Genomic DNA, 27,295 nt, shown 5'->3' with positions numbered 1-27,295 from the left:
CTGCAGTCAGTCCAATCGACTTTCAAAGTAAGGTCTGTGCTATATTCGAACTGAACCACCCACCAGGGTCCGATTTTTCAAGAGCGTAACTGACTTTGTTTCACAGGCGCACAACACATACCTCGCATGTGACAGAACTCCCCATTCTGAAACGCGAAAAAAAAAAAAAACCCTGGAAAAAAACCTCTTCTGCTTTGTTTCAACAACAATTTCAGGGGAGAGCGCGAACACAGTCCCCCACTACCATAAATTATGCAGCTCTAGATTCCCGCATTTGGGGAATTCGCAGGGGTCAGCATGGCCGGAGTGCAATGGGCAAGCCTCGCCCTAGGTGAACCGCCTTCTTGATTATGGTGTCTCCCCTGCCAGGTAAGTATGAAGTCCCAGGCGGTCAGCCAGAGGTATGATTTGCGTCTCTACCGTCCACACCAACGGTTAGCCCCCCTCCAGGAAAGGAAGGACGGGTGCCTTCCGTTTCTGGCCTGGAAACTGCCAAGCTCATGGGCCGGTGCTTCCCAACGCCGGTTTTAGATGACTCTCTTTAACCAAACACACCTGATTCGGTGCATCACCTCGTCTGTGAAAGACCTCAGGTGGGTGCATCGTTCATGGAAGAGTCCAAGACCCCAGGAGGGCGCATCAGGAAAAAAGTTCGCAATTCACCACAGCATTGCAGATCTCATTCCTTGTTGCAAATACAGTTGCTATTTAATGAAAAGTGAGATACGCACCACATGTGGTGCACATGTGTGCCAAAATTCAACGCTCATTTTTATGCAAATTCTACAGTATTATCGGATAAAACTTACAAAAATGGATTCCTCTGAGTGCCCTGAGTACAGTACAAGTGTTTTCTCTAGGTCTCATAAAAAATTTCTTCCGACTTCCACCCCCCTCGAGCTGCCTTTTCTAGCCAGGGAGCGTGCACCCTGGCCGGCATGGATGAGTAGGTACGAGGGGGGTGGATGGTACTATTTTTTTGCTAATATCTCCGCGAAGCGGTGGAACCCGGGGCTGAAATTCGGGGGATCCCTAGAGGCTTGAGGGGCCTACCGTATGCGACCACCCTCGAGTTCCTGGGTGGTCCAGTTCCTGAGTTATAATGGTTCAAATTCCACATTTTGGGGGGCCGTAACTCGGACCCCCGGGGTCATAGGGACATGGGGCTAGTGTCGTCGGATAGAGCTCCCAAAGGTCTAATTTTGACCAGAGTTTGGTGTTGTTTCTCCTCTTTTCGAGTGAGTTATGGCCGGTCAAATTTTGGGACTTTTTGCATTTGCGGGTCCATATCTCTGGCTCCCGGGGGTCTTTCGACTTGGGGGAGGTGGCTTCAGACAGGGCCCTTTGAGGGCTATCAAGTCACCGAGTTTCAAGTTGCTAGGTCTCTTCCTTCCATTTGACTATCAAAAATGTGGGGGGCCATAAATTCGCCCCCCGGGGTGTTATGGATGGGGGGACAGCGGTGTTCGGTAGGCCTTCTGGAGGTCTTACTCCGTCCGGAGTTTGGTGCAGTTTGGCCCCGTTTTGGCCGTTTTGACCCCCGGGGTCATGGGGACATGGGGCTAGTGTCGTCGGATAGACAGCCCCCTGGTCTGACTTTTTTCTATGCATATTTCTACAGTAAAATGGGATAAAACTTACAAAAATGGATTCCCTGAGTGCTCTGAGTACAGTACAAGTGTTTTCTCTAGGCCTCATAAAAAAAATTTTCTTCCGACTTCCACCCCCCTCAAGCTGCCTTCTCTAGCCGGGGAGGGTGCACCCTGGCCGGCATGGATGAGTAGGTGCGAGGGGGGTGGATGTCATTAGTCATTAGACTAGAAAATGAATGGGAAATAGACTGGTAAGGGACCAAGGTAATTTACAGTTTATTAGACTAAAAGTGGAATGAGAAATAGACTGGTAAGTCACCAAGAAAATAGTTCCATTTGTAGTTTCTTAGACTAGAGGTGGTATGAAAAATAGACTGGTAACTGAATCAAGGAAATAGTCATATTTGTAGTTTATCAGACTAGAAAATGAATGAGAAATAGACTGGTAGGTGACCAAGGAAATAGTACTATTTGTAGTTTATTAGACTAGAAGTTGAATGAGAAATAGACTGGTAAGTGATCCAAGGGAATAGTCCCATTTGTAGTTTATTAGACTAGAAAAAGAATGAAAAATAGACTGGTGAGTGAATCAAAGGAATAGTCAAATTTGTAGTTTATTAAACTAGAAGTGTAATGAGAAATAGACTGCAAATTGTGCTCTCTAATGTATTAGACTCAAAGTTGTATTAACAGACTACAAATGGGACCTAAAAAGTTATATAAGTAACCAATGCTTGGGCAGTGTCCCTTGCATTCATCCTTTTGCTATTCATCCTTTAGTGTTTTAACAAAAGTAGATATGGCTTTGGACGACTGTCCCTTGTGCTTTCGTGGCTATAATCAGCTAAGCCAACACCTTCGTGTCTTTCACAAGGTGCGGAATGTGAAGGAGCGCAAGCTTCTCCTATCCATTGCTTCTGGGAGAGCTTCTCACGGCGGTACCGGCAGCTGAGGAAGCGGTCAAATCCCACCCCCTCTAGGCAGGTTGCACGGGCAACACATAGTCTGCTATCGGCCCTCAACAGCCCTGGGGAGGAGGAGTGCTCAGAGTCGCAGGTTGACAGACTAGATGAAGAGCCAGCCACCAGGCCTGAGGCAGAGCCAGCCACAGGACCCGAGGAGGAGGTCGCCGGGCCTTCAAAGAAGGCCCACTCCTCCGATGCACCATACCCCTTTCCGGACCACGTGCCAGCCCTAAGTGAGTATGACACTTGTCACTTTGATAACACCATACAATAACTTTCATTAATAAATCTCCTATTTGTAGATTATTAGACTAGAAGTTACCTGAGAAATAGACTGGTAAGTGAACCAAGGAAATAATCTCATTTGTTGTTCATTAGACTAGAAGTTGAATTAGAAATAGACTGGTAAGTGAACCAAGGAAATAGCCCCATTTATAGTTTGTTAGACTACAAGAGAAATGAGAAATAGACTGATAAGTGACCAAGGAAATAGTACCATTTGTAGTTTATTAGACTAGAAAATTATAGTAATATAATTATACATATACACACACATATTATGTATGTATATATATATATATATATATATATATATATATATATATATATATATATATATATATATAATTTATTATATATTTAATTTAATTTAATTTAATATAATAATAATAATAATAATAATAATGTTTGTTAGTGTTTACCTCTATGTTATCGACCTGACTCACCTGGTCCTTCTCTTGTGCTTTCTTTTTGCAGATCAGCTCATTGAGGAGTCCAGGGCCCACTGGGAGGGCATCAACCCCACTCCGAAATTAATAAATAATGTGTCCTCAAAGATTTTTAGAATAAAAATTTTTATTTCATATATGTCAGCTGGCCAGACCAATCTGGCCAGCTTGATGTTTTTGGACAACAGGGCAAAGGTCCGGTCCTGGCTGTCTTTTTTAAGGAAATGCAACATTGCAGAGCCAACTGTGCACCATTACCTAAAAAATGTGGCACAGTTCCTCAAATATCTTAATGAGACCCAGCCGCCCACATGCCGGCTCTCCCGTGTGGCTTTCATTGGGATTAGGAGGGAAATCCAGAACTTGACCCGCCCAGTAAAGCGCAGCGTGGCAGTCCACGAGCTGGCTGTAAAACAAGCCAAGGAGGCCCGCCTGATCCCTAAAGCCACACTGCGAGCTTGCCGGGACTCTGCCAAAAAAATTATTTCTGAGATTCTGGGTAAGTTTTTGAATCCTTTCTCCTCTCATTATTTGGCGATCAATGTGATCCTTTATGCTTCTCTTTTTTTCTGTGAAGATCGTCTGAAGACTAGTCCTGAGAAAAAGGACCAATGGTCTTTTTATGGACACCTCACCACTTACTGGGCCAGCATTTATGGTCACCGTGGAGGGGTGTTCCAAAATTTAACAATTAAAGAGGTGGAGGATGCCCGTGCGACAGCTACAGAAGGCCACTTTGTCATTAATGTGAGTGGTTCTCTTTCTCTCTGTCTCTCGTTGTCCACATGGTTTTCTTTAAAATAAAACTCAGCTTATGCCACTTCACACTGTTTCTAAAGATATCAGCCCACAAGACCAACCAGGCCTTTGGTGCAGCCCAGCTGGCCCTGGACCAGGAGGAGTATGGGTGGCTTGAGGAATTCCTTTCACTCCGGTCCAACTTGGTAGGGGGACGAGTTGCAAACTACTTCTTCTTTACCTCAAAGGCCAGCTCCTGCAAAAACTTGAACAAGTATTTTCAGGATGCGTGGGCGAGCATGGGGTTACCAGGCACACCCACATTTACTGATGTGAGGACTGCCATCGCCACCCATGTAAGCATTCCTGTACTTGTCCCGGCTTTATGAGTTTCTGGTGTGTTTTTTTTCTAACTCTTTGCCTATGCTGTTCTCTCTCCAAAAAGGCAAAGAACACTCACTGCCCAGAAGATAGGCACAAAGTGGCACAGTTCATGTGCCACGACACCACCACAGCTGACAGGTTTTATGCCCTCAACCTTAATGCAAAGCAGGCAGCAGAACACCGTCGCCTCTTTGATACAGCTGTGGTGGGTGAGGAAGCTGATAGTCCAAGGCAGCAAGGTGCCAAGAGAAGAAAGACGACAAAACCCCACAAGATGCCAGCTGAGGAAAAGTCCTCATCCACCAGCCCAACGCTCTCCGACAGCCCTCCCGATGCCGAAGAAGGCCAGAAGTCTGGGAAATCTGCTTCAGTAAGTACAATTTCCCATGGATTGGTTTAACTGTTTGTGACAAGTAGACATGTTCACTAACACTTTGCCTTTCTTATTATTTCTATAAGGAAAGAAGCACATTAATGAAGATGGTCCTCAGACGCAGACTGATGGTGAAGAACTCCCCACTTAAATCACCACAGGAAATAGCGTCTAAAAAGCTGGTGCAGCAAGTAAAAAAAGAGACTGGAGAAATTTAAAAAAAAATCCCATAAATAATTTATGTAGCTATTTAAATTGTTTGTTTTGATGTTTTTTATGATAATTGTTCTACTCCTTTTATTTCTACGATAAAAAAGTAAGGTTATCTTTTTATTTGTTTTGATAGCCTCTTCCATTTTTCTTTTTTCTTTTTTCTTTTTTTGTAAATAGTTATAGTTAAGGTTAATGTCAGTTTGCTCTGAATCTTTCTGAACATGTTTATTTATTTATTTTATTTTTCTTATATAATGCATGTTTCCTATTATACTTTTTATATATTGTGTTTTTTTGTACAGAACTTTGAGGCATTTTTGATTTTGACTTTACAATGTCTGCAAAACAAAAAGTTCAATAAATATTTGAAATTGAATTAAGGTGTCATTACTTTACACACACTCACACACACTCACACACACACACACACACACACACACACACACACACACACACACACACACACACACATATATATTACATGTAATAAAAATAATTTAAACATATTTATATAATGTGTGTGTAAATAAAAGGTATATGTAATAAATACATAATAAATATATAGTATTTCTATACATAAAATGTTTAATAAAAACATATTTTACTATATTTTGAATAACTTGAAATTAGGATGTTTTCACATAAATACACTTCTATTTCAAATGTATTCAGGCCGATCATCATAACCAGTTAAACTGATTATTAGACTAGAAGTTGAATGAGAAATAGACTGAAATAGTGAAATGTATTGTTTATTAGACTAGAAAAGGAATGAGAAATTGACTGGTAAGTGACCAAGGAAATAGTACTTTTTGTAGCTTATTAGACTAAAAGTTTGAATAAGAAATAAACTGGCAAGTGATCAAGGAAATAGTGCCATATGTAGTTTATTAGACTATAAAAATGAATGAGAAATAGACTGGCAAGTGATCCATGTAATAGTGCCATATGTTTTCACATTAATACACTTCTATTTCAAACTTATTCAGGCCGATCATCATCACCAGTTAAACTGATTATTATACTAGAAGTTGAATGAGAAATAGACTGAAATAGTGAAATGTATTGTTTATTAGACTAGAAAAGGAATGAGAAATAGACTGGTAAGTGACCAAGGAAATAGTACTTTTTTGTAGTTTATTAGACTAAAAGTTTTGAATAAGAAATAGACTGGCAAGTGATCAAGGAAATAGTGCCATATGTAGTTTATTAGACTATGAAATGAATGAGAAATAGACTGGCAAGTGATCCATGAAATAGTGCCATATGTTTTCACATTAATACACTTCTATTTCAAATGTATTCAGGCCGATCATCATAACCAGTTAAACTGATTATTAGACTAGAAGTTGAATGAGAAATAGACTGAAATAGTGAAATGTATTGTTTATTAGACTAGAAAAGGAATGAGAAATTGACTGGTAAGTGACCAAGGAAATAGTACTTTTTGTAGTTTATTAGACTAAAAGTTTTGAATAAGAAATAGACTGGCAAGGGATCAAGCAAATAGTGCCATATGTAGTTTATTAGACTAGAAAATTACTGAGAAATAGACTGGCAAGTGATCCATGAAATAGTGCCATATGTAGTTCATTAGACTATGAGTGGAATGAGAAATAGACTGGTCAGTGACCAAGGAAATAGTCCCATTTGAAGTTGTTTGGACTAAAAGTGGAATGAGAAATAGACTGCAAAGTGTGCACTCTTGTTTTATAAAACGTATTTTACAATACATTATGGATAAATTGGAATTAGGAAGATTTCAAATAAAGTAACTGTTAAGTGACAAATGAAATAGCCCCATGTGTAGTTCATTAGACTAGAAGTGATTTGAGAAATAGACTTACAATAAAAAATATTGCTATTTAATATACTGCAAGACTTGCAACATTTGTGGTGCAAATTAACCAAAATCCTACATTTTTTTCTATGCATATTTCTACAGTATTATGGGATAAAACTTACAAAAATGGATTCCTTTGAGTGCCCTGAGTACAGTACAACTGTTTTCTCTAGGCCTCCAAAAAAAAATTTTCTTCCGACTTCCACCCCCCTCGAGCTGCCTTCTCTAGCCGGGGAGGGTGCACCCTGGCCGGCATGGATGAGTAGGTGCGAGGGGGGTGGATGGTACTATTCTCTTGCTAATATCTCCACGAAGCGGTGGACCCCGGGGCTGAAATTACCTACCGTATGCGACCACCCTCGAGTTCCTGGGTGGTCCGGTTCCTGAGTTATAACGGTTCAAATCCCACATTTTGGGGGGCCGTAACTCGGACGCCCGGGGTCATAGGAACATGGGGCTGGTGTTGTCGGATAGAGCTCCCAAAGGTCTAATTTTGACCAGAGTTTGGTGTTGTTTCCCTTCTTTCCGAGTGAGTTATGGCCGGTCAAATTTTGGGACTTTTTGTATTTGCGGGTCCATATCTCTAGCCCCCGGGGGTCTATCGACTTGGGGGAGGTGGCTTCAGAGAGGGCCCTTCGAGGGCTATCAAGTGACCAAGTTTCACGTCGCTAGGTCTCTTCCTTCCATTTGACTATCAAAAATGTGGGGGGCCATAACTCCGCCCCCGGGGTGTTATGGATGGGGGGGGGCAGCGGTGTTCGGTAGGCCTTCTGGAGTTCTTACTCTGACCCGAGTTTGGTGCAGTTTGGCCCCGTTTTGGCGGAGTTACAGCTTGGCAAAGTCTGTGACATTTTGGTTATGAATGAGAAGTAGACTGGCAAGTGATCCATGAAATAGTGCCATATGTAGTTCATTAGACTATGAGTGGAATGAGAAATAGACTGGTCAGTGACCAAGGAAATAGTCCCATTTGAAGTTGTTTGGACTAAAAGTGGAATGAGAAATAGACTGCAAAGTGTGCACTCTTGTTTTATAAAACGTATTTTACAATACATTATGGATAAATTGGAATTAGGAAGATTTCAAATAAAGAAACTGTTAAGTGACAAATGAAATAGCTCCGTGTGTAGTTCATTAGACTAGAAGTGATTTGAGAAATAGACTGACAATAAAAAATATTGCTATTTAATTTACTGCAAGACTTGCAACATTTGTGGTTCAAATTAACCAAAATCCAACATTTTTTCTATGCATATTTCTACAGTATAATGGGATAAAACTTACAAAAATGGATTCCTCTGAGTGCCCTGAGTACAGTACAAGTGTTTTCTCTAGGCTTCATAAAAAAAATTTTCTTCCGACTTCCACCCCCCTCGAGCTGCCTTTTCTAGCCAGGGAGGGTGCACCCTGGCCGGCATGGATGAGTAGGTATGAGGGGGGTGGATGGTACTATTTTTTTGCTAATATCTCCGCGAAGCGGTGGACCCCGAGGCTAAAATTCGGGGGATCCCTAGAAGATCGAGGAGCCTACCGTATGCAACCACCCTCGAGTTCCTGGGTATTCCGGTTCCTGAGTTATAACGGTTCAAATTCCACATTTTGTGGGGCCGTAACTCGGACCCCCGGGGTCATAGGAACATGGGGCTGGTGTAGTCGGATAGAGCTCCCAAAGGTCTAATTTTGACCTGAGTTTGGTGTTTTTTCCTCTCTTTTTGGGTGAGTTATTGCCGGTCAAATTTTGGGACTTCTTGCATTTGCGGGCCCGTATCTCTGGCCCCCGGGGGTCTATCGACTTGAGGGAGGTGGCTTCAGAGAGGGCCCTTTGAGGGCTATCAAGTCACCGAGTTTCAAGTTGCTAGGTCTCTTCCTTCCATTTGACTATCAAAAATGTGTGGGGCAATAACTCCGCCCCCCGGGGTGTTATGGATGGGGGGGCATCGGTGTTCGGTAGGCCTTCTGGAGGTCTTACTCTGACCCGAGTTTGGTGCAGTTTGGCCCCGTTTTGGCGGAGTTACAGCTTGGCAAAATCTGTGACATTTTGGTTAACATTCACCACAATTTTGGATATGTCCGCAAATGTTCCGGATGTGATCCGTGGTCATTCCGTGAATATAATGGTCAAATGGACAAATAGTGGGTTCGTGGGACCCAGGGTGGGGGTCCGCAAGTGGTCCGCAGATGATCCGCAGTCATTGTGTGAACATAATGGTCAAATGGACAAATAGTGGGTTCGTGGGACCCAGGGTGGGGGTCCGCAAGTGGTCCGCAGATGATCCGCAGTCATTGTGTGAATATAATGGTCAAATGGACAAATACGGGGTTCGTGGGACCCAGGGTGGGGGTCCGCAAGGGGTCTGCAGATGATCCGCAGTCATTGTGTGAATATAATGGTCAAATGGACAAATAATGGGTTCGTGGGACCCGGGTTGGGGGTCCGATGGGGGTCCGCATCGGTTCCGTGGTCATTCTGTAACTTTAAAGGTCAAATGGACAAATATAGGTTTCGTGGGCAAAAAATCGTACACCCCCCATTCGGGTAAATGCCACTGTTTTAAACCTGAGGTGTACTGCTCCGTGCGCCACCCTGTGGAGAAGTGCTGAATGGCATGTAGGGGCCTCAAATTTGGGTGGGCTTCCGCGGGGCCCCTCGGGGGTCCAGATCCTCCTGCGCCGGTCAGGGGTCTCCCGTGGGCCGGCAGACATCGACGCCGCGTCCGTCCAAAATTTTTTGGGGTCAGCGCGCAGGTCCCCTTAACCCACGTACACGAGCCCTCAAACTTATACCTGAATGGACGCTCCAAAAAAAAAAGGACTTTCTGGAGAAGTCAAGACGTGACATCCCTAGGAGCTGGCCATTCACCTCTTTAAAACAAAAGCGCACGCTGTGGTGCCTCCGCACGCCGGCACGGGCAGCCGACATGATGGAGGCACCAACAGCCTAGAAACTTAAAACAACAATAAATACAATAATAAATAACCAAATAAATAATTAAAAGACCTTACCTTAAAACGTGTTGGAGCCCGAAGCAGCAGAGTTCAATGTACCTCTCGAAGTTGTGTGACTCAAGATATAAAAAGATCTCGAGTCAGGAAACCTCCAAGAGGCGATCGCAGTCTAAACAGTCTGACAAGGTACGTGATCTTAGCCAAAAGGCCGAGAAGCGATGCCGCTAAGACGCAGCGGGCAGGAAGCCGGACACGGCGATGCCCATCTCGGCTTTGGTAAGTCTGGGGGACCTAAAAACGCTGGGGGATGGTAGTACCCTCCCCTGTCTGCAACGTCACCGGGACTCGTCACGCTCGGCCTGATGCTGGCACTGCAGTGACGGAAAGTACGGCATCGCTCGTAACTCCCAAACGGTTCGTCGCAGAGCCACGTGCCTTATGTAATGGGAATCCTTGGCTCGAGCCGAACCAGACGCAGGTCTCAGATTGGCTCGTCGCTCTGACAAAATTTTCGGGTATTTGGGATTTTGTCGAAAACCTTCTTTTGGAACCTAGCGCCAGGTATTTGGCCCAGTCCCACCCAAAGCAGCACAGAAAGCTTCTCTGGAGTCTGCCTGTCAATAATCATCCCAAAAAAGTGGAAATTTCCATTCACCTTGGCGAGGGGACCTCAAAACGTGCTAACGTGGCGTGTCCGAGATGGCTTGAATGGCTATAACTCCAGGAAGGAATGAGATCCCTTCACCCAAATCGGCACACCTGTGCAGGGGCTCAGTCAGAGGCCAGGTGAAAAAGGGCGCTGCGACAGGCCACTCGGTGGCGCTGTAAGCGACAACAAAATTAATACCAATTGAAAAAGGACAATCAAACAACATGGAGACAGCTACAGCTAGGCTGCAGTCAGTCCAATCGACTTTCAAAGTAAGGTCTGTGCTATATTCGAACTGAACCACCCACCAAGGTCCGATTTTTCAAGAGCGTAACTGACTTTGTTTCACAGGCGCACAACACATACCTCGCATGTGGTAGAACTCCCCATTCTGAAATGCAAAAAAAAAAAAAAACCTGGAAAAAACCTCTTCTGCTTTGTTTCACCAACAATTTCAGGGGAGAGCGCGAACGCAGTCCCCCACTACCATAAATTATGCAGTCGAGATTCCCGCATTTGGGGAATTCGCAGGGGTCAGCATGGCCGGAGTGCAATGGCCAAGCCTCGCCCTGGGTGAACCGCCTTCTTGATCATGGTGTATCCCTTGCCAGGTAAGTATGAAGGCCCAGGCGATCAGCCAGAGGTATGATTTGCGTCTCTACCGTCCACACCAATGGTTAGCCCCCCTCCAGGAAAGGAAGGACGGGTGCCTTCCGTTACTGGCCTGGAAACTGCCAAGCTCATGGGCCGGTGATTCCCAACGCCGGTTTTAGATGACTCTCTTTAACCAAACACACCTGATTCGATGCATCACCTCGTCTGTGAAAGACCTCAGGTGGGTGCATCGTTCGTGGAAGAGTCCAAGATCCCAGGAGGGCGCATCAGGAAAAAAGTTCGCAATACACCACAGCATGGCAGATCTCATTCCTTGTTCTGCTATTCGACACAATAAACGGCAATCCCCAAAAAGGGAAAGCACACCGTTCCTGGAGACACTGCAATACCAAGCCGATGCTTGGAGTGGACGGAGCAAGCCCCGGCTACAGCTCCATGATCTAAAAATCCATTTAATATGTAGTCCCCGGATGGGGGACGTATCAGATATTAAACTGATAAGAACAGATTTTTTTTCTTTGGAAAAAGTTTTATTGTCAACAGTTACATTTTTTCCATTTGCATTTTTACTTTCACACACATTTTTCTTTTCAAGCACACATTAAAACAAGCCATATTATATATAATAAATACACATGGTAAAATGAAAGAAACAATCATTGTTAAAAAACATTTGATTAAAACCACAGTATTTTGCTTGTTTTTAAAAGTCCATATTTGAGGTGTGTTTAAAAGGTGCGATCGGTTTCAAAAGTAAAATACAAATTTAAAAAAACAAACAAGCCTCATATGCATGTTAATAAAACCAATTTCATTGATAAAACACCATAAAAACCAATTTATTGGATAAAAACCAATAAAAAAAAACATCTGTTGTGCAAGACCGGGGGTGAGTCCTCATCAAGTCGGTCTTCACCCCACTCTCCAGAACAGGGACATGAGATGCTACTTTACGGGCTCAGCGGAGATCCCCTCTCCTCCGGCCCGCTGGCCCGCTGTTCCCGTAGCCAGAATGGTTAGGGTGCATCTACGGGCAGCCAGGGTCGGTGCCTGCCGGGACCCTCTCTGTGCGACCCCGGCCCCCCCGTCCGAATATCGTCGTCCGGTACCCCTGCAGCCTTGATGTTACCTTTAGCTCGCATGCATGGAGGGTTACCGTAACGCGCTTCCCCACCAGCAGGTTTCTGGTGGCCCAGATGGCATCCTTGATGACGTTGAGGGTGAGCCAGAGCGAGGTAAATTTCTGTGCCGTCAAGTCCTTCAAGCCCCGGCCCACGCCAAGGATGGCGAGCTGGTACCCGAACTGGGCCCCACCTGCTGGTAGGCACGGGAAATACACGGGGAGCCGGTCTTGGCCCACAGGTCCCGCGCAGTGCTGCAGTCCCAGAGCAGGTGGTGGGCGGTCTCCGGGTAATTGCAGCCGGACCGAGGGCAGATGGGGTTTTTGGCCATGCCTCTGGAGTGCATAACCGCCCTGACCGGGAGGATCTCATGAGCCACCATCCACGATAAGTCCTTGTGCCTGTTCTGGAGAGCAGGGTGAGCCGCATTCCACCAAACTTGTTTGGCCTCACTTAGTGTGAGACCCGGAACTGGACTCACCGGTTTCCGGTCCTGCACAACAGAAATGAGAGACTTGTGTTTAGTTAAATGGTGACATCTTCACTCTCTAAAAGGTATTTCTTTAAAAACTTTTTTATAAAACTGTAGTCTTTAGGCAAGTTAAAAGACACTGGGGTTTTCAAATCTACTGGTAAAATTTTCAAAGTTCTTAGGTAAGACCCCATCCAAAATAGCGCCATTGCAGCCGTCTTGTTTTCTTTGGATGGGGTCATGGCATAACTGATGTGCAAGGCGGTGAAGCGGCTGCCTAAAAACAGGTGGGGGTCTGGGAGGCCTTTTCCAACGTTCTCTGGCCTTTTCTTGACTGTCTCCCTCTTCAGGCACTCCCACTTGGACCCCCACAGGAAGTAAAACACCGCCCTCTCCAGTTTCACCAGGAACCACCGAGGGGGCCAAAAACAGAACAGACAAGTAAAATCAGAGGTAAAATCACATATTTAAAAATAAAAATTTTACCTTCAATCGTCAACTGTCTTAGTTCCCAAAACCCTAGTCTTTTCCTAACTTTCCCTAGCAAGTCAGTTCAGTTTTCCCGTCCTCCACCCTCTTTATCAAATTTAACACCTAAAATTTTAAAGTCCTCCTGTGTCCACGTCCCCCCACGGCCCGAAGAGCTGGGCCTCAGACTTGTTTCTATTGAGTTTGGCGCCCGAGGCCCGACCGTACCAGTCAGTCAAGTCCAGTGCTCTTCGTATAGATAAAATGTCCGTGGTTAAAAGAGTAACATCGCCCATGTATAAGGCACAAGTCGCTGTCAGTCCACCCGTCCCAGGAACGTCCAGTCCTTTGACCCATTTATCCTTTCTCAAGATCTGTGCCAGTGGCTCGATACAAGCCACATACAGGAGAGGAGATAAAGGACATCCCTGATGGACACCACTGTGTATGTTCACAGTTTTGGAAAGATGCCCGTTTACAAGGTATTTGCTGACTAGTCCCTTGTACAGCAGTCCCACCCTGGCTACAAACCTCTTTGTTGGAAAACCCATTTTTTGCAGTACCTGAAAAAGGTACTGGTGCGAGACTCGGTCAAATGCTTTTTCAAAGTCTAAATTTAGGACTACTAGCCGAATATTTCTGTCTCTCGCATAACAGATGGCGTCTCTGATCAGTACTAGGCTGTCTGTTATCTTTCTTCCGGGCACAGAACAAGCTTGATCCGGGTGAATCACGTCCTCTAAAGCCGTTGACATGCGTGTTGCTAAAATTTTGCTAAAAAGTTTATAATCAAAATTTAAAAGTGTTATGGGTCTCCAGTTTTTTAAGTCAGTCCGGTCACCTTTTTTGTGAAGTAAAGAAACTATCCCTATTCTAAAACTGTCTGGAAGTATGTCGAGGGTCTCAAACTCTTTAAAAACTGTCAAAAGCTCTTGTCCTAAAATGTCCCAAAATGTTAGATAAAACTCTAGGGGAAGTCCATCCACTCCTGGGGACTTCCCCTTCTTAAAACCTCCAAGTGCTTTTTGGATTTCTAAGATGTTAAAATCTTGGGTTAAAATCTCATTTTGACAGTCAACCCTTTCCTCAATAAAATTTAAAACTTCTTTTGCAGTGTCAAAGTGTACCTTTTTAAAACTATATAATGCCCCATAAAATTTTTCCACATCCTCTAAAATCTCTTTTGTTGTGTTAACCTCCCTATCCCCTGTTTTAACCCTGGTTAATCCCCCACCCCTTGTTATTATTTTCTTAAAAAAATATCTGGTACACTTTTCGCCTTTTTCTATTTCTCTCTCTTTACTTCTTAAAAGGACCCCTTTACTTTTTATATTGGCTAAAACTGACATTTCTTTTTTTACTTCCTGAATTTCGTCGATAAAATCAAAACCATTATTTAAAAGATTAAAATACCTTTGTAGTCTTTTCTGCAACCCCAACATGCGTTTCTTTTCCCTACTCTTCTTTTCTTTCCCTATCTTTCTAAAAAACTGTCTTGTCCGGTCCTTTACCATCTCCCACCACTGTGCACGTGTATCGTAAAAGTCTTGGAGGGTCTGCCATTGGCTGAACTGTTCCCTATATTCTAAAACTATATCCTTGTCTTCCAACAGGGAACAGTTCAGCTTCCACAGCCCTCCCCCTACCGTCACACCCATGGGCAGTGAAAGGGTGCAAGACAGCATTATGTGATCAGAGAAAAAGAGGGGGGTTAATGTAGCATCGGTCGGCGGGCAGTCCCTTGTAAAAACGTAGTCGATTCGAGAGGCTTTGGTACTATCACCACTGAACCAGGTGAAGCCCTCCTCTCTTTGATGCAAAATTTTAAAACAGTCGACTAAATTAAAATCTCTGACTAAACCCTGCAATAACACCGACGTTTTGTCCACTCTAAAATCCTCCCCTACCCTTTTCCTGTCTGTTTTGGATAAAACACAATTAAAATCCCCTGCTACCATTAGTGGGGCCCTACCTAGCATGTGGGGTTGCAAGTCTTCTAAAAGCTCATATCTTTCATTCTTTTCCGTAAAACCATATACATTAAGAACATTAAAATCCCTGTCTAAAAAGGTCAGATTTACTAAAAGTGCCCGGCATTGCCTCACCACAGTGCTGCCCTTCACCAAGATGTTAGGATTATTAATTAAAACCGCAACTCCGTCATTTTTGTTAAAATTTGATCCGCTCCATATGGAGGCTCCTGCGGACCATAGCTCCTCCATTTTCTTGTACCTAGTTAAAAAGGGCAGAGAACACTCTTGTAATAAAAACTAATCTGACTTAAAAGATTTTAAAAGGGACAAAATACTCTGTGCTCTAATGGTGGACCTCACACTTCTTACATTGATAGTAGAGATGGTGAGGGCCATGAGCAGTAGGGTTAAAAAGGTATAAGACATTTAAAACAGAAGACAGTAAAAAGACTACAAAGATACGATTAAAATCATGTTATATCTTGCTGCATTTGCCTTTCCTTTTCCTCAGACGAGCTGGGATCAGGAGGGCAAATGCCTGTCGCTTCAGAGGCCACAGAGGAAACCTCTTGTGCCTCTTTTGGCGATGATGCTGTTAGCTTAATGTGCAAAAAGGATTCCTCATTAGGGGACTCTAGGGGCCACATGCGCTCCAGATCTACCGAATCGATACTATCAAGCTTATATGCTGCCCTAGATTTTTTCTCCTCCGTTACAATCAGAGGAGACCCCGCAGGTCTTTTTTGCACCTGAGCGTTAGGGAGTGAACACTCTGTCTCACTCCCGGTAGATTCCTGCACCCCATCCGAAACTGTTACTAGTGAGGAATTGGTTTTTTCCTCACTTTCCTCTCCTTCCATGACCATTTCCTGTTCCGTTGCCTCCGCCCCTGTGGCCGTCCCACTTCCTCCTTCCTGCCCAATCCCTGAGGCCGGCTGGGAATTTGAAATTCCCGCCAAAACCTCAGGGACCGCCTCCTCTTTCCTTTGTTCATTCGTTTGTTGCCCATGTGGGGCGGCCATTTTGAGCTTGTTGGCAAAACTTTTAGGGCAGTCTCTGTAGAGGTGGTTTGTTTCTCCACAAAGATTGCACCGTCTGAAATTGGTACAATAATCAAACTGTGACCAATTTCTCTACACTTCCCACATACTAACTCTTGGCATGCTTCAGCGAGATGACCAAACCTGCAACCCTTCCTGCAGAGTTTGGTATGTAGCCTCTGTTCTCTCCGAGCACAATCATGGAAGGCAGATGTTTCAGGCCCTGGTAGCCCCCAGCGTCTTCCCATTGTTTAATGGGAATTCGCCAGGAGCATGTCCAAATCCCATCTTCATCTAACACTTTGACAGGCTGGCCTCGAACAGTGCAAAATCTACCCAACCAAACATAAATATCATCTCCAGTCACTGTTTCATTGAACATCCTTACAATCACAGTTTAAGTGTGTTATCAGAAAGTTTCTCGACAGTGAACATGGAGAACTGGGCTTTAACTGAATCAAACCTTTGCCAAAAGTCATTAAGCAGGGAAGCGGTTTTAAAACTGACATCAAATCCTTTGTTCAAGGGCAGAGTCATCAAACAATTCAGGTCGTCAGATCTAAAAGCTAAGGTCTTTTGGATCAGCTTGCTGGAAAAGTCCATACGGGACATTCCAAGGAGCTTCCCCTCAACCTGCCTGAATAAAAAATGCACGCTGTGGTGCCTCCGCACGCCGGCAGGGGCAGCCGACATGGTGGAGGCACCAACAGCCTAAAAACTTAAAACAACAATAAATACAATAATAAATAACCAAATAAATAATTAAAAGACCTTACCTTAAAACTTGTTTTAGCCCGAAGCAGCAGAGTTCAATGTACCTCTCGAAGTTGTGTGACTCAAGATATAAAAAGATCTCTAGTCAGGAAACCTCCAAGAGGCGATCGCAGTCTCAACCGTCCGACAAGATATGTGATCTTAGCCAAAAGGCCGAGAAGCGATGCCGCTAAGACGCAGCGGGGAGGAAGCCGGACACGGCGATGCCCATCTCGGCTTTGGTAAGTCTGGGGGACCTAAAAACGCTGGGGGATGGTAGTACCCTCCCCTGTCTGCAACGTCACCGGGCCTCGTCACGCTCGGCCTGACGCTGGCACTGCAGCGACGGAAAGTACGGCATCGCTCGTAATTCCCAAACGGTTCGTCACAGAGCCACGTGCCTTATGTCATGGGAATCCTTGGCTCGAGCCGAACCAGACGCAGGTCTCAGATTGGCTCGTCGCTCTGACGGATATTTCGGGTATTTGGGATTTTGTCGAAAACCTTCTTTTGCAACCTAGCGCCAGGTATTTGGCCCAGTCCCACCCAGAGCAGCACAGAAAGCTTCTTTGGAGTCTGCCTGTCAATAATCATCCCAAAAAAGTGGAAATTTCCATTCACCTTGGCGAGGGGACCTCAAAACGTGCTAAGGTGGCGTGTCCGAGATGGCTCGAATGGCTATAACTCCAGGAAGGAATGAGATCCCTTCACCCAAATCGGCACACCTGTGCAGGGGCTCAGTCAGAGGCCAAGTGAAAAAGGGCGCTGCGACAGGCCACTCGGTGGCGCTGTAAGTGACAACAAAATTAATACCAATTGAAAAAGGACAACCAAACAACATGGAGACAGCTACAGCTAGGCTGCAGTCAGTCCAATCGACTTTCAAAGTAAGGTCTGTGCTATATTCGAACTGAACCACCCACCAGGGTCCGATTTTTCAAGAGCGTAACTGACTTTGTTTCACAGGCGCACAACACATACCTCGCATGTGACAGAACTCCCCATTCTGAAACGCAAAAAAAAAAAAAAACCCTGGAAAAAAACCTCTTCTGCTTTGTTTCAACAACAATTTCAGGGGAGAGCGCGAACACAGTCCCCCACTACCATAAATTATGCAGCTCTAGATTCCCGCATTTGGGGAATTCGCAGGGGTCAGCATGGCCGGAGTGCAATGGGCAAGCCTCGCCCTAGGTGAACCGCCTTCTTGATTATTGTGTCTCCCCTGCCAGGTAAGTATGAAGTCCCAGGCGGTCAGCCAGAGGTATGATTTGCGTCTCTACCGTCCACACCAACGGTTAGCCCCCCACCAGGAAAGGAAGGACGGGTGCCTTCCGTTTCTGGCCTGGAAACTGCCAAGCTCATGGGCCGGTGCTTCCCAACGCCGGTTTTAGATGACTCTCTTTAACCAAACACACCTGATTCGGTGCATCACCTCGTCTGTGAAAGACCTCAGGTGGGTGCATCGTTCATGGAAGAGTCCAAGACCCCAGGAGGGCGCATCAGGAAAAAAGTTCGCAATACACCACAGCATGGCAGATCTCATTCCTTGTTGCCAATACAGTTGCTATTTAATGAAAAGTGAGATACGCACCACATGTGGTGCACATGTGTGCCAAAATTCAACGCTCATTTTTATGCAAATTCTACAGTATTATCGGATAAAACTTACAAAAATGGATTCCTCTGAGTGCCCTGAGTTCAGTACAACTGTTTTCTCTAGGCCTCATAAAAAAATTTTCTTCCGACTTCCACCCCCCTCGAGCTGCCTTCTCTAGCCGGGAAGTGAAGTGAAGTGAAGTGACATTCGGCCAAGTATGGTGACCCATACTCAGAATTTGTGCTCTGCATTTAACCCATCCGAAGTGCACACACACAGAGCAGTGAACACACACACACACTGTGAACACACACCCGGAGCAGTGGGCAGCCATTTATGCTGCGGCGCCCGGGGAGCAGTTGGGGGTTCGGTGCCTTGCTCAAGGGCACCTCAGTCGTGGTATTGAAGGTGGAGAGAGAACTGTACATGCACTCCCCCCACCCACAATTCCTGCCGGCCCGGGACTCGAACCCACAACCCTTCGATTGGGAGTCCGACTCTCTAACCACCAGGCCACGACTTCCCCTGTGCACCCTGGCCGGCATGGATGAGTAGGTGCGAGGGGGGTGGATGTCATTAGTCATTAGACTAGAAAATTAATGGGAAATAGACTGGTAAGGGACCAAGGTAATTTACAGTTTATTAGACTAAAAGTGGAATGAGAAATAGACTGGTAAGTCACCAAGAAAATAGTTCCATTTGTAGTTTCTTAGACTAGAGTTGGTATGAAAAATAGACTGGTAACTGAATCAAGGAAATAGTCATATTTGTAGTTTATCAGACTAGAAAATGAATGAGAAATAGACTGGTAGGTGACCAAGGAAATAGTACTATTTGTAGTTTATTAGACTAGAAGTTGAATGAGAAATAGACTGGTAAGTGATCCAAGGGAATAGTCCCATTTGTAGTTTATTAGACTAGAAAAAGAATGAAAAATAGACTGGTGAGTGAATCAAAGGAATAGTCAAATTTGTAGTTTATTAAACTAGAAGTGTAATGAGAAATAGACTGCAAATTGTGCTCTCTAATGTATTAGACTCAAAGTTGTATTAACAGACTACAAATGGGACCTAAAAAGTTATATAAGTAACCAATGCTTGGGCAGTGTCCCTTGCATTCATCCTTTTGCTATTCATCCTTTAGTGTTTTAACAAAAGTAGATATGGCTTTGGACGACTGTCCCTTGTGCTTTCGTGGCTATAATCAGCTAAGCCAACACCTTCGTGTCTTTCACAAGGTGCGGAATGTGAAGGAGCGCAAGCTTCTCCTATCCATTGCTTCTGGGAGAGCTTCTCACGGCGGTACCGGCAGCTGAGGAAGCGGTCAAATCCCACCCCCTCTAGGCAGGTTGCACGGGCAACACATAGTCTGCTATCGGCCCTCAACAGCCCTGGGGAGGAGGAGTGCTCAGAGTCGCAGGTTGACAGACTAGATGAAGAGCCAGCCACCAGGCCTGAGGCAGAGCCAGCCACAGGACCCGAGGAGGAGGTCGCCGGGCCTTCAAAGAAGGCCCACTCCTCCGATGCACCATACCCCTTTCCGGACCACGTGCCAGCCCTAAGTGAGTATGACACTTGTCACTTTGATAACACCATACAATAACTTTCATTAATAAATCTCCTATTTGTAGATTATTAGACTAGAAGTTACCTGAGAAATAGACTGGTAAGTGAACCAAGGAAATAATCTCATTTGTTGTTCATTAGACTAGAAGTTGAATTAGAAATAGACTGGTAAGTGAACCAAGGAAATAGCCCCATTTATAGTTTGTTAGACTACAAGAGAAATGAGAAATAGACTGATAAGTGACCAAGGAAATAGTACCATTTGTAGTTTATTAGACTAGAAAATTATAGTAATATAATTATACATATACACACACATATTATGTATGTATATATATATATATATATATATATATATATATAATTTATTATATATTTAATTTAATTTAATATAATAATAATAATAATAATAATAATGTTTGTTAGTGTTTACCTCTATGTTATCGACCTGACTCACCTGGTCCTTCTCTTGTGCTTTCTTTTTGCAGATCAGCTCATTGAGGAGTCCAGGGCCCATTGGGAGGGCATCAACCCCACTCCGAAATTAATAAATAATGTGTCCTCAAAGATTTTTAGAATAAAATTTTTTATTTCATATATGTCAGCTGGCCAGACCAATCTGGCCAGCTTGATGTTTTTGGACAACAGGGCAAAGGTCCGGTCCTGGCTGTCTTTTTTAAGGAAATGCAACATTGCAGAGCCAACTGTGCACCATTACCTAAAAAATGTGGCACAGTTCCTCAAATATCTTAATGAGACCCCGCCGCCCACATGCCGGCTCTCCCGTGTGGCTTTCATTGGGATTAGGAGGGAAATCCAGAACTTGACCCGCCCAGTAAAGCGCAGCGTGGCAGTCCACGAGCTGGCTGTAAAACAAGCCAAGGAGGCCCGCCTGATCCCTAAAGCCACACTGCGAGCTTGCCGGGACTCTGCCAAAAAAATTATTTCTGAGATTCTGGGTAAGTTTTTGAATCCTTTCTCCTCTCATTATTTGGCGATCAATGTGATCCTTTATGCTTCTCTTTTTTTCTGTGAAGATCGTCTGAAGACTAGTCCTGAGAAAAAGGACCAATGGTCTTTTTATGGACACCTCACCACTTACTGGGCCAGCATTTATGGTCACCGTGGAGGGGTGTTCCAAAATTTAACAATTAAAGAGGTGGAGGATGCCCGTGCGACAGCTACAGAAGGCCACTTTGTCATTAATGTGAGTGGTTCTCTTTCTCTCTGTCTCTCGTTGTCCACATGGTTTTCTTTAAAATAAAACTCAGCTTATGCCACTTCACACTGTTTCTAAAGATATCAGCCCACAAGACCAACCAGGCCTTTGGTGCAGCCCAGGAAATCTGGAAATCTGCTTCAGTAAGTACAATTTCCCATGGATTGGTTTAACTGTTTGTGACAAGTAGACATGTTCACTAACACTTTGCCTTTCTTATTATTTCTATAAGGAAAGAAGCACATTAATGAAGATGGTCCTCAGACGCAGACTGATGGTGAAGAACTCCCCACTTAAATCACCACAGGAAATAGCGTCTAAAAAGCTGGTGCAGCAAGTAAAAAAAGAGACTGGAGAAATTAAAAACAAAATCCCGTAAATAATTTATGTAGCTATTTAAATTGTTTGTTTTGATATTTTTTATGATAATTGTTCTACTCCTTTTATTTCTACGATAAAAAAGTAAGGTTATCTTTTTATTTGTTTTGATAGCCTCTTCCATTTTTCTTTTTTCTTTTTTCTTTTTTCTTTTTTTTGTAAATAGTTATAGTTAAGGTTAATGTCAGTTTGCTCTGAATCTTTCTGAACATGTTTATTTATTTATTTTATTTTTCTTATATAATGCATGTTTCCTATTATACTTTTTATATATTGTGTTTTTTTGTACAGAACTTTGAGGCATTTTTGATTTTGACTTTACAATGTCTGCAAAACAAAAAGTTCAATAAATATTTGAAATTGAATTAAGGTGTCATTACTTTACACACACTCACACACACTCACACACACACACACACACACACACACACACACACACACACACACACACACACACACACACACACACACACACACATATATATTACATGTAATAAAAATAATTTAAACATATTTATATATTGTGTGTGTAAATAAAAAGGTATATGTAATAAATACATAATAAATATATAGTATTTCTATACATAAAATGTTTAATAAAAACATATTTTACTATATTTTGAATAACTTGAAATTAGGATGTTTTCACATAAATACACTTCTATTTCAAATGTATTCAGGCCGATCATCATAACCAGTTAAACTGATTATTAGACTAGAAGTTGAATGAGAAATAGACTGAAATAGTGAAATGTATTGTTTATAAGACTAGAAAAGGAATGAGAAATTGACTGGTAAGTGACCAAGGAAATAGTACTTTTTGTAGTTTATTAGACTAAAAGTTTTGAATAAGAAATAGACTGGCAAGGGATCAGGCAAAAAGTGCCATATGTAGTTTATTAGACTATAAAATTACTGAGAAATAGACTGGCAAGTGATCCATGAAATAGTGCCATATGTTTTCACATTAATACACTTCTATTTCAAATTTATTCAGGCCGATCATCATCACCAGTTAAACTGATTATTAGACTAGAAGTTGAATGAGAAATAGACTGAAATAGTGAAATGTATTGTTTATTAGACTAGAAAAGGAATGAGAAATAGTCTGGTAAGTGACCAAGGAAATAGTACTTTTTGTAGCTTATTAGACTAAAAGTTTGAATAAGAAATAAACTGGCAAGTGATCAAGGAAATAGTGCCATATGTAGTTTATTAGACTATAAAAATGAATGAGAAATAGACTGGCAAGTGATCCATGAAATAGTGCCGTATGTTTTCACATTAATACACTTCTATTTCAAACTTATTCAGGCCGATCATCATCACCAGTTAAACTGATTATTAGACTAGAATTTGAATGAGAAATAGACTGAAATAGTGAAATGTATTGTTTATTAGACTAGAAAAGGAATGAGAAATAGACTGGTAAGTGACCAAGGAAATAGTACTTTTTGTAGTTTATTAGACTAAAAGTTTTGAATAAGAAATAGACTGGCAAGTGATCAAGGAAATAGTGCCATATGTAGTTTATTAGACTATGAAATGAATGAGAAATAGACTGGCAAGTGATCCATGAAATAGTGCCATATGTTTTCACATTAATACACTTCTATTTCAAATGTATTCAGGCCGATCATCATAACCAGTTAAACTGATTATTAGACTAGAAGTTGAATGAGAAATAGACTGAAATAGTGAAATGTATTGTTTATTAGACTAGAAAAGGAATGAGAAATTGACTGGTAAGTGACCAAGGAAATAGTACTTTTTGTAGTGTATTAGACTAAAAGTTTTGAATAAGAAATAGACTGGCAAGGGATCAAGCAAATAGTGCCATATGTAGTTTATTAGACTATAAAATTACTGAGAAATAGACTGGCAAGTGATCCATGAAATAGTGCCATATGTTTTCACATTAATACACTTCTATTTCAAATTTATTCAGGCCGATCATCATCACCAGTTAAACTGATTATTAGACTAGAAGTTGAATGAGAAATAGACTGAAATAGTGAAATGTATTGTTTATTAGACTAGAAAAGGAATGAGAAATTGACTGGTAAGTGACCAAGGAAATAGTACTTTTTGTAGCTTATTAGACTAAAAGTTTGAATAAGAAATAAACTGGCAAGTGATCAAGGAAATAGTGCCATATGTAGTTTATTAGACTATAAAAATGAATGAGAAATAGACTGGCAAGTGATCCATGAAATAGTGCCATATGTTTTCACATTAATACACTTCTATTTCAAACTTATTCAGGCCGATCATCATCACCAGTTAAACTGATTATTAGACTAGAAGTTGAATGAGAAATAGACTGAAATAGTGAAATGTATTGTTTATTAGACTAGAAAAGGAATGAGAAATAGACTGGTAAGTGACCAAGGAAATAGTACTTTTTGTAGTTTATTAGACTAAAAGTTTTGAATGAGAAATAGACTGGCAAGTGATCAAGGAAATAGTGCCATATGTAGTTTATTAGACTAGAAAATTAATGAGAAATAGACTGGCAAGTGATCCATGAAATAGTGCCATATGTAGTTCATTAGACTATGAGTGGAATGAGAAATAGACTGGTCAGTGACCAAGGAAATAGTCCCATTTGAAGTTGTTTGGACTAAAAGTGGAATGAGAAATAGACTGCAAAGTGTGCACTCTTGTTTTATAAAACGTATTTTACAATACATTATGGATAAATTGGAATTAGGAAGATTTCAAATAAAGTAACTGTTAAGTGACAAATGAAATAGCCCCATGTGTAGTTCATTAGACTAGAAGTGATTTGAGAAATAGACTGACAATAAAAAATATTGCTATTTAATATACTGCAAGACTTGCAACATTTGTGGTGCAAATTAACCAAAATCCAACATTTTTTTATATGCATATTTCTACAGTATTATGGGATAAAACTTACAAAAATGGATTCCATTGAGTGCCCTGAGTACAGTACAACTGTTTTCTCTAGGCCTCATAAAAAAAATTTTCTTCCGACTTCCACCCCCCTCGAGCTGCCTTCTCTAGCCGGGGAGGGTGCACCCTGGCCGGCATGGATGAGTAGGTGCGAGGGGGGTGGATGGTACTATTCTCTTGCTAATATCTCCACGAAGCGGTGGACCCCGGGGCTGAAATTACCTACCGTATGCGACCACCCTCGAGTTCCTGGGTGGTCCGGTTCCTGAGTTATAACGGTTCAAATCCCACATTTTGGGGGGCCGTAACTCGGACGCCCGGGGTCATAGGAACATGGGGCTGGTGTCGTCGGATAGAGCTCCCAAAGGTCTAATTTTGACCAGAGTTTGGTGTTGTTTCCCTTCTTTCCGAGTGAGTTATGGCCGGTCAAATTTTGGGACTTTTTGTATTTGCGGGTCCATATCTCTAGCCCCCGGGGGTCTATCGACTTGGGGGAGGTGGCTTCAGAGAGGGCCCTTCGAGGGCTATCAAGTCACCAAGTTTCAAGTCGCTAGGTCTCTTCCTTCCATTTGACTATCAAAAATGTGGGGGGCCATAACTCCGCCCCCGGGGTGTTATGGATGGGGGGGGCAGTGGTGTTCGGTAGGCCTTCTGGAGTTCTTACTCTGACCCGAGTTTGGTGCAGTTTGCCCCCGTTTTGGCGGAGTTACAGCTTGGCAAAATCTGTGACATTTTGGTTAACATTCACCACAATTTTGGATATGTCCGCAAATGTTCCGGATGTGATCCGTGGTCATTCCGTGAATATAATGGTCAAATGGACAAATAGTGGGTTCGTGGGTCCCAGGGTGGGGGTCCGCAAGTGGTCCGCAGATGATCCGCAGTCATTGTGTGAACATAATGGTCAAATGGACAAATAGTGGGTTCGTGGGACCCAGGGTGGGGGTCCGCAAGTGGTCCGCAGATGATCCGCAGTCATTGTGTGAATATAATGGTCAAATGGACAAATACGGGGTTCGTGGGACCCAGGGTGGGGGTCCGCAAGGGGTCTGCAGATGATCCGCAGTCATTGTGTGAATATAATGGTCAAATGGACAAATAATGGGTTCGTGGGACCCGGGTTGGGGGTCCGATGGGGGTCCGCATCGGTTCCGTGGTCATTCTGTAACTTTAAAGGTCAAATGGACAAATATAGGTTTCGTGGGCAAAAAAATCGTACACCCCCCATTCGGGTAAATGCCACTGTTTTAAACCTGAGGTGTACTGCTCCGTGCGCCACCCTGTGGAGAAGTGCTGAATGGCATGTAGGGGCCTCAAATTTGGGTGGGCTTCCGCGGGGCCCCTCGGGGGTCCAGATCCTCCCGCGCCGGTCAGGGGTCTCCCGTGGGCCGGCAGACATCGACGCCGCGTCCGTCAAAATTTTTTGGGGTCAGCGCGCAGGTCCCCTTAACCCACGTACACGAGCCCTCAAACTTATACCTGAATGGACGCTCCAAAAAAAAAAGGACTTTCTGGAGAAGTCAAGACGTGACATCCCTAGGAGCTTGCCATTCACCTCTTTAAAACAAAAGTGCACGCTGTGGTGCCTCCGCACGCCGGCACGGGCAGCCGACATGATGGAGGCACCAACAGCCTAGAAACTTAAAACAACAATAAATACAATAATAAATAACCAAATAAATAATTAAAGGACCTTACCTTAAAACTTGTTGGAGCCCGAAGCAGCAGAGTTCAATGTACCTCTCGAAGTTGTGTGACTCAAGATATAAAAAGATCTCGAGTCAGGAAACCTCCAAGAGGCGATCGCAGTCTAAACCGTCTGACAAGGTACGTGATCTTAGCCAAAAGGCCGAGAAGCGATGCCGCTAAGACGCAGCGGGGAGGAAGCCGGACACGGCGATGCCCATCTCGGCTTTGGTAAGTCTGGGGGACCTAAAAACGCTGGGGGATGGTAGTACCCTCCCCTGTGTGCAACGTCACCGGGCCTCGTCACTCTCGGCCTGACGCTGGCAATGCAGCGACGGAAAGTACGGCATCGCTCGTAACTCCCAAACGGTTCGTCACAGAGCCACGTGCCTTATGTCATGGGAATCCTTGGCTCGAGCCGAACCAGACGCAGGTCTCAGATTGGCTCGTCGCTCTGACAGAATTTTCGTGTATTTGGGATTTTGTCAAAAACCTTCTTTTGCAACCTAGCGCCAGGTATTTGGCCCAGTCCCACCCAAAGCAGCACAGAAAGCTTCTCTGGAGTCTGTCTGTCAATAATCATCCCAAAAAAGTGGAAATTTCCATTCACCTTGGCGAGGGGACCTCAAAACGTGCTAAGGTGGCTTGTCCGAGATGGCTCGAATGGCTATAACTCCAGGAAGGAATGAGATCCCTTCACCCAAATCGGCACACCTGTGCAGGGGCTCAGTCAGAGGCCAGGTGAAAAAGGGCGCTGCGACAGGCCACTCGGTGGCGCTGTAAGCGACAACAAAATTAATACCAATTGAAAAAGGACAATCAAACAACATGGAGACAGCTACAGCTAGGCTGCAGTCAGTCCAATCGACTTTCAAAGTAAGGTCTGTGCTATATTCGAACTGAACCACCCACCAAGGTCCGATTTTTCAAGAGCGTAACTGACTTTGTTTCACAGGCGCACAACACATACCTCGCATGTGATAGAACTCCCCATTCTGAAATGCAAAAAAAAAAAAAACCTGGAAAAAACCTCTTCTCCTTTGTTTCACCAACAATTT

The 27,295-nt window shown here is 43.5% G+C and overlaps 3 non-coding genes and 1 pseudogene across 3 annotated transcripts; all 4 read right to left on the bottom strand.

Moving 5' to 3' along the window:
* Window positions 1-212: 212 nt before the first annotated feature.
* LOC132134660 (U1 spliceosomal RNA) lies at window positions 213-377 on the bottom strand. Its single transcript, XR_009429714.1, has one exon. It is a non-coding gene; the product is annotated as a U1 spliceosomal RNA (small nuclear RNA).
* Window positions 378-10,886: 10,509 nt separating this feature from the next.
* LOC132134616 (U1 spliceosomal RNA) lies at window positions 10,887-11,050 on the bottom strand. Its single transcript, XR_009429671.1, has one exon. It is a non-coding gene; the product is annotated as a U1 spliceosomal RNA (small nuclear RNA).
* Window positions 11,051-11,401: 351 nt separating this feature from the next.
* LOC132134710 (U2 spliceosomal RNA) lies at window positions 11,402-11,578 on the bottom strand (annotated as a pseudogene).
* A 6,367-nt stretch (window positions 11,579-17,945) lies between these two features.
* On the bottom strand, window positions 17,946-18,110 carry LOC132134666 (U1 spliceosomal RNA). The gene has a single exon (XR_009429720.1). It is a non-coding gene; the product is annotated as a U1 spliceosomal RNA (small nuclear RNA).
* Between the last annotated feature and the right edge of the window lie 9,185 nt (window positions 18,111-27,295).

Source organism: Carassius carassius, unplaced genomic scaffold (assembly GCF_963082965.1).
Source record: "Carassius carassius unplaced genomic scaffold, fCarCar2.1 SCAFFOLD_61, whole genome shotgun sequence".
NCBI lineage: Eukaryota > Metazoa > Chordata > Actinopteri > Cypriniformes > Cyprinidae > Carassius > Carassius carassius.
This window is presented reverse-complemented; position numbering and strand designations above follow the sequence as displayed.